The following is a 12,956-nucleotide window of genomic DNA, read 5'->3' as shown; positions in this document are numbered from 1 at the left end:
GTTAAAAAACAAAACAAAACAAAACTTTAGGCACACTTGATGAACTTATAATGGTGAATTTTCACGTGAGGTAAAAGTTAGAAGACGCGTGTCGAATGTTTTCTTTAGCAGACAGTATGTCTTTGATTTGAATAGCTCCTGTAACTTCCTGCAACTAGAGTCAGATAATTATTCTTACAGTTAGAGAACGTATTATGTAGCGGTTTGTAATAAAGTTACCAGCCAACTGGAGAGTTTTATTTATTTACTCACTAAAGCCAATTTTTACATGCGTTTGGCACTTGGCTGGTTTTAATTTTGGACTCTTCCTTTAGTACTCCCATGGATGCAGGTTTGGAGTCAGGACTGCATCATCTCCTGGTCCCATTGTTCTCCTTTTCCTCTCCTCAATAAATATCTTTCATTATTCATGTTCTGTCTGCGTAAAGCATAAAAATCAAATAAAAAACCTTTTTGAGAAAAATACTTTCATAAACATCGTGGAAACTTTATTACTATCTTTCAGTTGAACACATTCATTTAGCAAGTTCTTTAATATTTTTATCAGTTTTTTGACCAAAGACACATTAAATTGATCAAAGGTGACAACATAGTTTTCAACATTGATAATAATACGAAATGTTTCTTGAGCACCAAATCTGCATTTTAGAATGATTTCTGAAGGATCATGTGAAAATGAAGACTGTAGTAATGCCTGCTGAAAATCAGCTTTGCGTCACTGGAATAAATTACAGTTTAAAATATATTAAAATATAAATCAGGTATTTTTAAATTGTAAAAATATTTTAAAATATTACAGTGTTTACTGTATTCTTGATCAAATAAATGCAGTCTTTGTGAGCAAGAGAGACTTCTTTAAGAAACATAAAAAAAATATTTCCCACCCCAATAAACAATTAAACATCAAACATAAAATATACATGCATAATAAACAATATACACTGATTTATAGTGGCTTTTGTAATGTCTTTTTAATGCTTTTATGGTTATATCTTCATTTGGGTACTAGCAAATATTGCTGCTAAATATCTTTTAATTCTGTAATTCAACAACTATATATTTAATTCGGTTAAAGTTTTTAATCTATTGACTTCCCTAGAATTCCGATTCTTTTCAAACCAGCTCAAACAGGAAGTGCCTCGGATGCCTCTGTTTGGACAACAGCTGTGACCGTTGTAAAAAATGAGATCCAACGCAATCTATTGCTGTGTGTGCTTGCGTGTGTGTGCATGTGATTTAAAAGTACTTAATCAGATCAAACACAGAGGGTCCCTCCCCTCCGTGGAAAGACGGCCACACCCCTCGCAGGCCTCCCTCATACATCCTGGCCGCCCGAGACAGTTTGAATTTATTCAATCAATGCGACTCATCTAATTGATATCTGAAACAGCAGCCGGTGATTTATCATCAGAGAAATGTAAATGATATATCCCGGGCAGATGTCTTATATTTTCCGACCATTTATTTTGGGGAGTGAGTGAAAGGAAGGCAGCGTGTTTAATTAAAATTCATGAGGGAGGAATGTGCTGAGTTGCACTGGCCCGCGCTGGTCTCTTTGGGTTCAGTCTGGGGGGGATGAATGATGGTGGACAGGAGAGAATGTTGACAAGGGCGAAGTCAGGAGCGTCCTGGTTTGATCACACACACACACACACACACACACACACACACACTTGCCCCTAATTCACTCACAGACTCATTTTAAATCAACACACACGTATGTTTAATATTGCATAAGGGAGGTGTTAAACTCACCCCACCATGCTAAAGTGACTTTATTTGGTTTTAAGGGTGTTTTGAATTTTTCTTTCACTTGATCTGGTCCAAACCTTTAACGTTACCCCTCCTCTAGTTCCTCTGAAATATGCTTAACCTAAATATTTATCTCAGTTGACAGTTATCATGCTGTTATGCGCAAACAAAACGGGCCACAGGACTCTACAGACTCTCAAGTGTGTGCAACGAGAGAGAGATTAAAGGAATAGTTCACCCAAAAACGAAAATTTGGTCGTTATTTACACACCCTCATGTCATATTATTGTCATCTGTGAAACTCAAGTGAAGCAGTTGGCCATGCTGCGCTTTTGCATACAAGGAAAGTGGATGGTGATATTTTTTTCTACTGTGAAAGTTCAAAGTGAAGTTAGAAACAAGCCAAAAATATTACATTATTCATTGTTATAATATTGTTAATTACATGGGGTTGGAATTAAATGAAGGGGACTAAATATATGAAAGAAAATACATATTTACCGCTACTGCTCAGAAATTTGGAGCTAATAAAATCTCTAGTGCTCACCAAGGTTGAATTTATTTGATAGAAAACACGTTAAACTGAAATATTGTGAAGTATTTATGCAATTTAAAAACCGGATTTTATTACTGTGATGGCAAATCCATTTTTTTTTCTTTAGTGTCTCGTGTTCCTTCAGAAATCATTTATCACTGTTTATAGAATTTGTGCTTCTTAATATTTTTTGTGGAATAAAATTTCAATATTTCTTTTGAATAGATAGCTGAAAAAAACTGTTTTTATTTGAAACATATATATATATATATATATATATATATATATATATATATATATATATAGTTTGGAAACATTACTATTTTTAATGCTTTTGAAAGAAGTTTCTTCTGCTCATCAAGCCTGCATTTATTTGATCAAAAATACAGAAAAAACAGTAATATTGTGAAATATTATTACAACTTAAACTTAAAAACAACTTGATTACAACTTTTAAGTATTACAACTTAAAATAATAGTTTTCTATTTGAATATACTTAAAAAAAATAATTTATTCCTGTGATGCAAAGCTGAATTTTCAGCATCATTACTCTAGCCTTCAGTGTCACATGTAACATCCAGTCTATCACATGATCATTTAGAAATCATTCTAATATTCTGATTTATTATGAGTGTTGGAAACAGTTCTGCTGTCTAATATATTTGATGAATAAAAGGTTAAAAAGAAATGCATTTATTCAAAATGAAAAAAATCTAATAATATATATTCTAATAATATATTTTCTTTACTATCACTTTTTATCAATTTAACACATCCTTGCTGAATAAAAGTATTGATTTAATTAAAAAAGAAGAACGAAAAAATTAATTACTGACCCCAAATTACTGACCAGTAGTGTATATTGTTATTACAAAATATTTATATTTTAAAAACATAGCTTCTTTTTTTTTTTTTTTTTTTTTTTTACTTTTTAGTATCTTTAGTATCTTTACTTTATAGTACTTTTTTTTACTTTTTTAGTATCCTAAAAAAGTATCACATGTTCTGAAAAAATATTAAGCAGCAGAACTGTTTCCAACTTTGATAATGAATCATCATATTAGAATGATTTCTAAAGGATCATGTGATGATGATCCTAAAAATTCAGCTTTGCGTAACAGAAATAAATGATCATTTAAAGTATAATAAATTTAAAAACAATTATTTTAAATTGTAATAATATATCACAATATTACATTTCTTTCTGTATTTTTGATTAAATAAATGCAGACTTGATGAGCAGAAGAAACTTCTTTCAAAAACATTAAAATTAGTAATGTTTCCAAACTTTTGGTCTGTACTGTGAATATATATATATATATATATATATGTAACAGTGTAAATGTCTTTCTGAACAATTTAATGCATCTTTGCTGAATAAAATTACCACTTCTTTCAAAACTAAAATTTTACAGACCCCAAACTTTTGAAAGGTGGTATATATTAATTAGATTTTTTTTTAGAACTCTCTGTGGTGACATGTTGAATATTGCTTGCATTAAAAAAAGAAAAAAAGAAAAAAAAAGAAAATCACATTTTATATTATGCAGATTACCTGCAAGTTTGTTTAAAGGACAAAGGAGTGTAAAAAAGGTCTATGTTTGACTCTAATATTGCATTTTGTGTATGTTTGTCACCACAGTTGAATTGTAAAAAGCTAGAAAACACTGAAGTGAATCTCAAACCAGAATAAAACACAAAGCAGTGTATAAAATAGTTAGTTTTTAATTGCTTTATTGATACTTTCTAAGGAATGAATCATTTATTTGGATGCTTTTCCTTTTACCAAGATTTTTTGCAACGCATTATTGCATGTCCCACAAAGTATAAAGTACATGTGCTAGAATTCATCTCTTATTATGCAGCATAACAGCCTCTTAACATCACAGGTATATTCGGGCCAGGTCTGCTTACATGGCTTTCTGTCATTTAGGGTGGGTTACCGCACATAAATACACCTACGTCAGTCCCAAGGTCACACGCACACTCTTACACACTCATTGTGTTAAAGGATTGCCACCTGACGTGACCTTGGTGCTGGGTGAAAGCAAAACATCTCAGACAGTCTGATCTGCCACCCAGTGTATCTGATTTTTTTTTTTTCACCTTTAGAGCAGGAAAGAGCCGTTTGTTTCCCATCAGCAGTCAGTCTCACTCTGTAACTCTAAGCAGCTGGCCAGTCTCGACTGCATTATTCATATAAAGAGAGAGAGAGAGAGAGAGAGAGAGAGAGAGAGAACGCACACTCTTCACGAAAGTTACAAGATTTATGGCCCTCTGTTTAGGAAATAATTCAAAGTTCATACTCACATACATCATATTTTGAAACACATAGATTATGGGGTGGAACACATTTATCATATTGCAACAGCAGCACATGCACACACACGAACGCACGCAGATACACACTCACAAGTGCACATGTTCTCAATCTCTCTGTCTCTGTCTCTGTGATACACACACACATTCGCACTATTTGCACCGGGGCCTAATTTCACAGGGATGCGTTTGGTCTGTATGAAACGGCTTTGTATTAGCTTTGTCACTGAACCCATCAGACAGTAATGAGGCCATGCTTAAAACACACCCTCAATTCCAGATAAGAGCAGGAGAGAGTGCGGCGAGCACGTCCGCTTCGCACTCTTCTGATAATACCTCTCCGTCATTTGTCACTTGTACATTTCAGATTTCTAATCTCAGCTAAATTGATCCGTATCGTGCATTTTTATACAGGCTTTTGTGTATATTGATATTTGTGGATTGCTCTGTGTCAACAAAACAAATGTCTGTGGTTTTTATCGTGTAATGCTTTTGATGTACTTTAGGAAGGGGAATGGTTTTGCACCCAGAGGGACATTTAAGGAGTGTGGTTTTGTCCGAGCCAAAGACTATAGGTTAGCTTTAGTGCATTCCACAGCTAAATATGAAATGAAAATGAATTACAACTCTTTTTTGTTTAGATATTTTACAAAATGAAAAGCTGAATCCTAATGTCAGATTTATAAAATATATAAGGCAAACAAAAGCAAACACACACAAAGCAAAGTCAAAAACAAAATGAACAAATAAACAAAAAACATTAAGCAAAATTACAAAACAAACAAAGTAAAGCAAAAAACTAAAAGTGAGATGCAACAAAAGCAAAATTACAAATATCAAAGTAAAACAAAACAAAAAACAAAGAAAGTAAACAAACAAAACAGACAAAAGGTCAGTCCAGGTTATTATTGTTAACTAAATCTATTAAAAACGTTTTTAGTTTTTTTTGTTGTTGTTGTTGTTGTTTATTGAATTAGCCCTGAAATAAAATAAACTAAAATACAAATATTAAAATAAGTTGAAGCATAATTACAAAGTGGAAATAAGTAAAAACTGCACAAAAAAATAAATGAACCCTATAATTATAGTAATAATAGTAATTAATTAAAATTACATTGTAATGTAATTAATAGAAATGACAAATGCAATTTTTTTTTACTAAAATAAAATTGAAACAGGAAATATAAAAACTATTAATAAAAACGATAACAAATCAAAATTAACACTGTTTGTTGTGATGCAAATATGAATATGTATTTAACCAGTTTTTATACAATATTTATTTGACACAGAGGGATCAGATTTATTTGATGAAATTTACTTCAACTTTAAAAAAAATCACAATTATAATAAAGTATTAATTTGTTTGATTCAAGACAAATCCACTGAATATGTGATTCTGATTAGACGATTTAGTCTCACTCAGTTTAGTCATGGTTGTCCATATCCCATCTAAACAGAACAATCATTTCATTTGGAATGCAGAATGACACAGATCACATAGGGTGGTAATTTTAGTATGAATTGTGTTATTTGAAGCCTAACCCACATTTTGAGACACAGTTTTTCAAAGTCAAACCATGCCTTTTAAAAGAGGATGGTTGGCATTGGCTCTTACTGAAGCAGAAGGATGATATTCATAACACTTTAAATGAGGTAACCAGTGGCAAGATGCAGTACGGTGACTTATAAAATAATTTCCATTAGCCTACAGTTCCAGCAAATGAAAAAAGAAACAGTGTGACCCTCAGTCCAGGCCCTCCAGACTCTTGGATACTTTAAAAGTGACTGAAAAAAAGGACAAGTCTTATTTCTTTTATTTAAGGAAAATACATTTTGGTTTGTTTATGCTCCTCCTGGATAAACGTTTAATTATGAATAATTTCCAGTAAAAAAAAAAAAACTATAAAGAAAATGCAGAGGCGTGAGATAAAAAAAAAGGAATACAACTTATTTTCAAAAAAATAGACACTTAGCTGGGGGTGGTGGGACATGCGGCTCTGAGGTCCCATTAATTACAAAATACATTAATATTTTATTAGTCCCTTATCAGTAATTAATCAAGCACTTTGATGTTAAGTTCAGCTTACAAAAGCAAGAGGAAATGGTTCCTCAGATATTCGGCCGCTCTCAGAGATGCCTCAGTATTTCACAAGAGACGGTTAATCCTTGCATGCCTTAAAAGCATTTTCCCCTCTTAAGCCTTGACATACTGCAAAAGAAATAAGAAATACACGCAGTGGCTGTAAGGTGTCATGTACAATACTGGGGTGGGATGGGGGACTGTGGGGGTGGTGGGGGGGTGCTGTATTTGTAGACAATGAGCTCCCTCAGATCTGATTTGGCGAGGCGTCGAAGGACACCCAATCACAGTAAATATTATTCTTTGTGCTGTGCCTCTAATTAACATGCTTAATTGCAGCTGTCAAAAGGCTCTTCAGATTGTTAAGGACATGAGAGCTGGAGAGGGTGTGTGTGTGTGTGTGTGTTTGGGGAGGGCTGGTACTGGCCTGCAGCATGACTGAAGCTGTTGTTTCACTATTAAAAGCTCACATAGATCACAACAGATCTGCTAGTAAAGGGGGTTTATAATGAATTTCGTTAATTTCTTTGTATAGACTAAATGTACATATACTGTATAATACAATACCCAAATAGAAAATACATATTGTTCTGATTTTATTGCTTTCTTTGGTCTCTTTTCTCTTTCATAAACAAAGAGTTTTGAAAAACAGTTAAAACAAAGAGGCCATGCACAAGAAATAGTCAATCATTTTGTATGACAAAACTGCATTGATTTGATTTAATGAAATAATGATTAAATTAATATAAAATAAAATGTAATTACAAATTCATGAAATTAATATAAAATACGGAAAAGAATAGGGCCAAGAAATAATAAAAAATATAAATAATCTGAAGATTAACGTCATTATTATGTGAGATTAAACTTGTTAAATTTCAAGAAAAGTTACAAAATAAAATGCTGAGAATAAACTCATTAAATTACGAGAAAGAAAGGAATATTTAAAGAACAAAATGTATACAATTTTTTAAAAGTGTCAAACAGCATCTGCTGTGACGTAGATTGCACATGGATGTAACATACAGTTGTTTATTTGATATATAAATGTTTTGTATCAATACAAAATATCTTTACTGTCACACATATGTATATATATATATATATATATATATAGTATATATAAGATGATGTGAATATCTGTGTGGCTTGAGCAGGAATTTCTATGTGTAAATATGTAAAAAACAATGTTCCAAAGTCTTCAGGGTGGTCTGAGGACAGAATCGTGACGATGCGAAATCTATGCGAGATAAATTCCCACGGACCCCTTGCACTTACAAAAATGGAAATTATTTAATCACCCACAAAATCTGATATGTAGGTGAGGCTGAACTGAGGACAGAGCATAATTAAAAGATCAAAATTTATTCCTTTGGAGACACACACACTCATGGAGGTTGCAGTGTGACTGGAAGGTCAGTGTGTTCTTTAATGGATAGCAATGATCCTAATGTCTGTGTCTCTGATTGGCTGAAGCTGAACTTTCTCTCCCTGCAGCACCTCCCCCTCTGGCCCACTGATGGATTGACCCACCTGTAGGCCCTCAGGCGGAGCTCCACCAGGGGGCTCATGTCCACAGCGCAGCTGTATTGCAGCACTACAGCACATGTGGCAGGTCAACTCTCTCTCTCTCTCTCTCTCTCTCTCTCTCTCTCTCTCTCTCTCTCTCTCTCTCACACTCTCTCTCTCTCTCATACTCTCTCTCACACTCTCTCTCACACTCTCTCTCAGAGCCGAAGAGAGACTGTCCCATTACTCCATAAGAGGCCCTGAGAGCTTGATGAGGTCTCTCTGTATCTCTGCTGTCCCTGTCTCTTACACTGAGGGCCAGGACACAAGGGAAGGACAGCACAGCTGGTCCTCTTCTCTGTCCCAGTCACCAGAGAGATACATTAGGACAGACAGTACAAAAAATAAATTAGGTACACCGGGGTTGTTCATACTGACATTAACAAAATATACATAGAAGCTAGTTGTCACACAGGGAAGTTATCACAAGGGACTCATCTCATTGACTAAAAAAGTTCAGTTACACAATATGTGTTTTAAAGGATGTAAATGTATACACATTAGAAATTATTATTTGTTTTTATTTTATTTTTTATGTATGCCTTTTACATTTTTGCTATTTTTTTATATTTTTGCTGTTTCATCGTGACAACTTGTATGTTCAGATTTTAAACCTTCAAATATTTTCTTATTTATTTACATTTTTAAATAAATTGGTGTAAATAAAAACTTTCTTTGTAGACTGTTATAGAATAGAAAAAAATGTGAGCATATACTGTATGGTTAAAAACAAAATATGATTTAACATGATAGGCCTGAAATCAAGAAACAAATCAGTAAACTATGGAAGCCATTTCCATCATGGAATAATAATAATAATAAAAGTATCTGCAGCTTTTATTCTTACAATTCAGATTTTTTTTTTTCATAACTGCGAGACGAAAAGTCAGAATTATAAGATATAATTTGTAATTCTGAGAACTAATTTGGTCTTATAATACTGACTTTTTGTATCGTTATTATAAAGAAAAGTCAGAATTGTAAGATAAAAAATGTGCAGGTACCGTTTTTATTCCATGATGGAAAATAAGTCTGAATTGTGAGATGTTAATTCGCAAATGAAGAAAAATCTAAAATGTGAGACTTATTAGAATTGTGATATACAGTCAAAACAAGTCAGAATTGAGTTTGTATCTCACATTTCTCAGAATAGTGCAAAAGGAAGTCCAAACTGTGAGATAAAAAGAAAAAAGAGATAAAAATCTGATTATTTGAAGCTGTAAATAAAACTCGACTCAAAAACTATGAATGAATGAATACTCTTTTACACTTTCCCACCAAAATCCTCCATCATTATCTTTATGTTTACTTTGTTTGTAGATAATTATACTTTTTTCCTGTGTGAGTGTGCACTATGTGGTAAATGCAGTGTAACTCATGGATTTTGTTCTATAAAACAGACATTTTGGGATAATTAGCTAAAAAAAGCAGTCAAAGTGCATATGGCTCCCCTGCTTTGGCTTAGTTCTGTTCACATATGGCACACTCTGCTGAAGCTTTTAGCTGTTTGCCAGCATTCACTGTGTGTGTGGTGTGTGTGGGGTGGTGGGGGGGGGGGGGGGGGGGGGGGGGGGGGCTCAAAGATGCACAAAAACACCCTACACAAACCTACACACACATACACACTGGTCATGGAGCAGCCAATCATGAGCCACACCTGACACACACACACACAGGCCGTGGTGTTGACTCCTACACCTTTGGCTTTCATTCCTTTAAAATAAAGTAATTTGTGTCCTTTCATAAATATTGCATTTTCTCAGTAAGCAGAGGAAGATGACTTTCTGTTTTGATGGATGGCACAAGGCGTAAAAAGAAACCTGCTTTATTTGGTATCGGCGAACTTAGTACGACTCATTATTGCGCTGTGCAAATTTAGAATAGTGAGAAATCAAAACTGAGCTCACCAGCCCACTAACACATCGCCCTGGCAAATATGTTCCTGCTCCATAATTTGAGTAGGTGGCGTTACAGAGAATCTTCGGCAGCTCTTGCGGCTCACACATTGCCGTTTTAACAGCAAACACACATGCAGATTACACCGTCATTGTACCGATTACAACATTTGCCGTTCGCGTCAAGACAACAGTGATTAAAATATCTGTTTTTCCGACCCCCTCGATTATCTTTATGAATACTGCGTGTTGTGTGCAAGCTCAGGAACACATGCTGAGACATAGTGTTGTCCACACAAACACGTCTGCGCCCACATAGTCACACAATATATTGTCTTTATCAATGCTGTGGCGTTCAACGAGGCCTTGCTGTACTGCTTGTTTGAGAGCGATCATTTCTGCATCACAGCTTCAATTAACCTTGTCTTGCCAAAAAAGCAGAACAGCATCAAAATTAGCACAGCTCAACTAATTTACACAAAATTCAGAATTTGCACAAGTAGGTTTGTGCCATATCAACTCTAATGCTTGGGGGCTGAAAGGCCATATAATAATAATAATAATAATTATATATATATATATATATATATATATATATATATAGCAAAGTATGAATCTCATCAAGTCACACATCACATGTACTGAAGCTCAAGAAGGCCACACAGCGCATTAAGAGCCAGGGGGTGTAAACTTTTTAAATTGGATGATCAGGGTAAATTGTACTTATTTTGTCTTCTGGGAAACATGCAAGTATTTATGTAGCTTCCAGTACTAAATGAAAAAAAATATGATTGTTAAATAAAATGAGAAGAATTTGGTCATCGCCATCCTGTTCAAAAGTTTACACCCCCTGGCTCTTAATGCATTTTGTTGCCATCTTGAGCATCAGTGAATGTTTTCACCTTTTGTAATAGTTGTGTATGAGTTCCTCAGTTGTCCTCAGCATAAAAATATGGATCTCAAAATCATAGTCACTTTTGGAAAGGGTTCAAATATGCAGAAGATGTTGGAAAACCAAAAAAAATGTGCAGGAGCTGGAGGATTTTTCTGAAGAACAGCAGGCAACTGCTCCGGACCAACAATGGACACTGTGTGTGTGTGCTCTTGTTTTTGTGACATATTAGGACACAACTACAAAAATATACAGTACAGTTTGTACAGTATAAAAACCATTACGCCTATGGGATGTCCCCACTTTTCACAAAAACAAACTTGTGTGTGTGTGTATGAAATGGAGTCTACGACTTTCAAACCAGCACTTTAATTTTTTTTTATTATAGTTAAAAAACTAAAATGTATCTAATAGAAAGCAGTCAATTTAATGAAGTCATTCACATTTGTGTTGACTGTATAATCTGTCTGTTCATTTCTGCTTCAGGGTTTAACCTGTTTCTCATTTCACACATAAATAACAGACAGAAGCCCTGCCGGCATGAGGGTCACATGAGGACCTCACCATGACCCCTGACCACAGTTTGAACCAAGACCCCACAGTTCATCCACATCTGCGGCTGTAGAAAAGGTCACTAGAGAGTTATGGCAACCTGCCATTTTAATATATTAAGAGTACATTTGTAATAAATGATATTGAGAAATCATAGAAAAAAGTTATTATTTATTGATCATTTAACCATGCATTTTCAAGGATTTGTAAGCGATTGACTGTATTTTCCAGGAATCTAGTTCAAGCCCCCTGATAAGTTTCCTTATATGTTCACCCTTTCTGATGAAGGCCAACAACTAAAAGACTCCTTAGTTGGCTAAGCTGTTTGTTTAAAAGCCCTAATGGAATATTCAGAGCTAATTCAAACGCATCCTGATAACTTAAGACGGCTTGTGGTGTGATCTCTCTCCCTCCTCAAAATATTTGCCATGAAGGACTCGCGCTTTGAAATGTATAAAGTGCACCCATTCAGCGGAGCATATCTGTGAGTGCACATCAAAGTGCTGTGAAGTGCTCAGATCTGCTTTGCTCAGTGGAATATGTGTGGATGTGAGAATCTGCCTCTGTTATTGGGATTCAGGACATGAATCTCTAAACTAGCTTGATATGCACGCCTGTTATTTGTAAATACACTTCAAACATCTCAATGGTAGTTTGCAACATAGGGGAGTAAATCACATTTTATTTAAAGTATTTCTACTGTTGGATGTCCTCAGAAGCATTCTCACCGCATTACACCATCTCACTCATCTCATACCCCGTTCCCCAATGCTTTCAAGAGGACATCTTGTTTTAGAAAATGGGATATTTACTGGTCATCAATTCGGTAGCACGTGTTCTGTTTAACAGGGTATTTGGATCACGGATTGTTCTCGTCACCTCAAATGCCCTGCTGCTAAACGCAAACCTTCGGACTTTCCCTTTTTCTCTCCATCTGTCAGTGTATCACTCTTTCTCACTCTCTCTTTCTGTACGTGTGTGTGTTTGTACAAGTACATTTGTATGTGTGTGTCTCTGGGACCGTTCTGTAATTCTGAACTGGAACAACGCTAGGATAATGTAGAGGGTAATGCCTCCCCAGAGACGCGCGGAGGCTGGGTAACACCGAGTCCAAACAGCCCCGGCTCGAGCCTCCCATGCGGGTTGCTGTACAAATGCAGCCTTTGATGTGTGATTTGGAGAGACCAGGGGCTCAGAACACCAGAGTATTATACTCAATTCAAGTTAACCTGAAGGCAACCCCTGTGAGTCTATGAATGTGTGTGTGTGTGTGTGTGTGTGTGTGTGTGTGTTTGTCAAGAAACAAACTCTTGCCAGCCATTTTATTGTCTTTTCTGTTGGGGAAGCTCCTTTGAATC

At 35.0% G+C, this 12,956-nt stretch overlaps 1 long non-coding RNA gene across 2 annotated transcripts in view; it reads left to right on the top strand.

Annotated features, from left to right (window-relative positions):
• The window catches only part of LOC132144699 (uncharacterized), a 44,078-nt gene that overhangs the window by 28,338 nt on the left and 2,784 nt on the right, over positions 1-12,956 (top strand). The window contains exon 3 of one of the 2 annotated variants that reach the window (XR_009434383.1): positions 8,188-8,331. The exons of the other annotated variant lie outside the window; for it this stretch is intronic. This is a non-coding gene — a long non-coding RNA (uncharacterized LOC132144699). Of the gene's footprint in view, positions 1-8,187; positions 8,332-12,956 lie in introns of those variants that run through there. 2 annotated transcript variants of the gene reach the window in all.

Source organism: Carassius carassius, chromosome 8 (genome assembly GCF_963082965.1).
Source record: "Carassius carassius chromosome 8, fCarCar2.1, whole genome shotgun sequence".
NCBI classification, from domain to species: Eukaryota; Metazoa; Chordata; class Actinopteri; order Cypriniformes; family Cyprinidae; genus Carassius; species Carassius carassius.
This window is presented reverse-complemented; position numbering and strand designations above follow the sequence as displayed.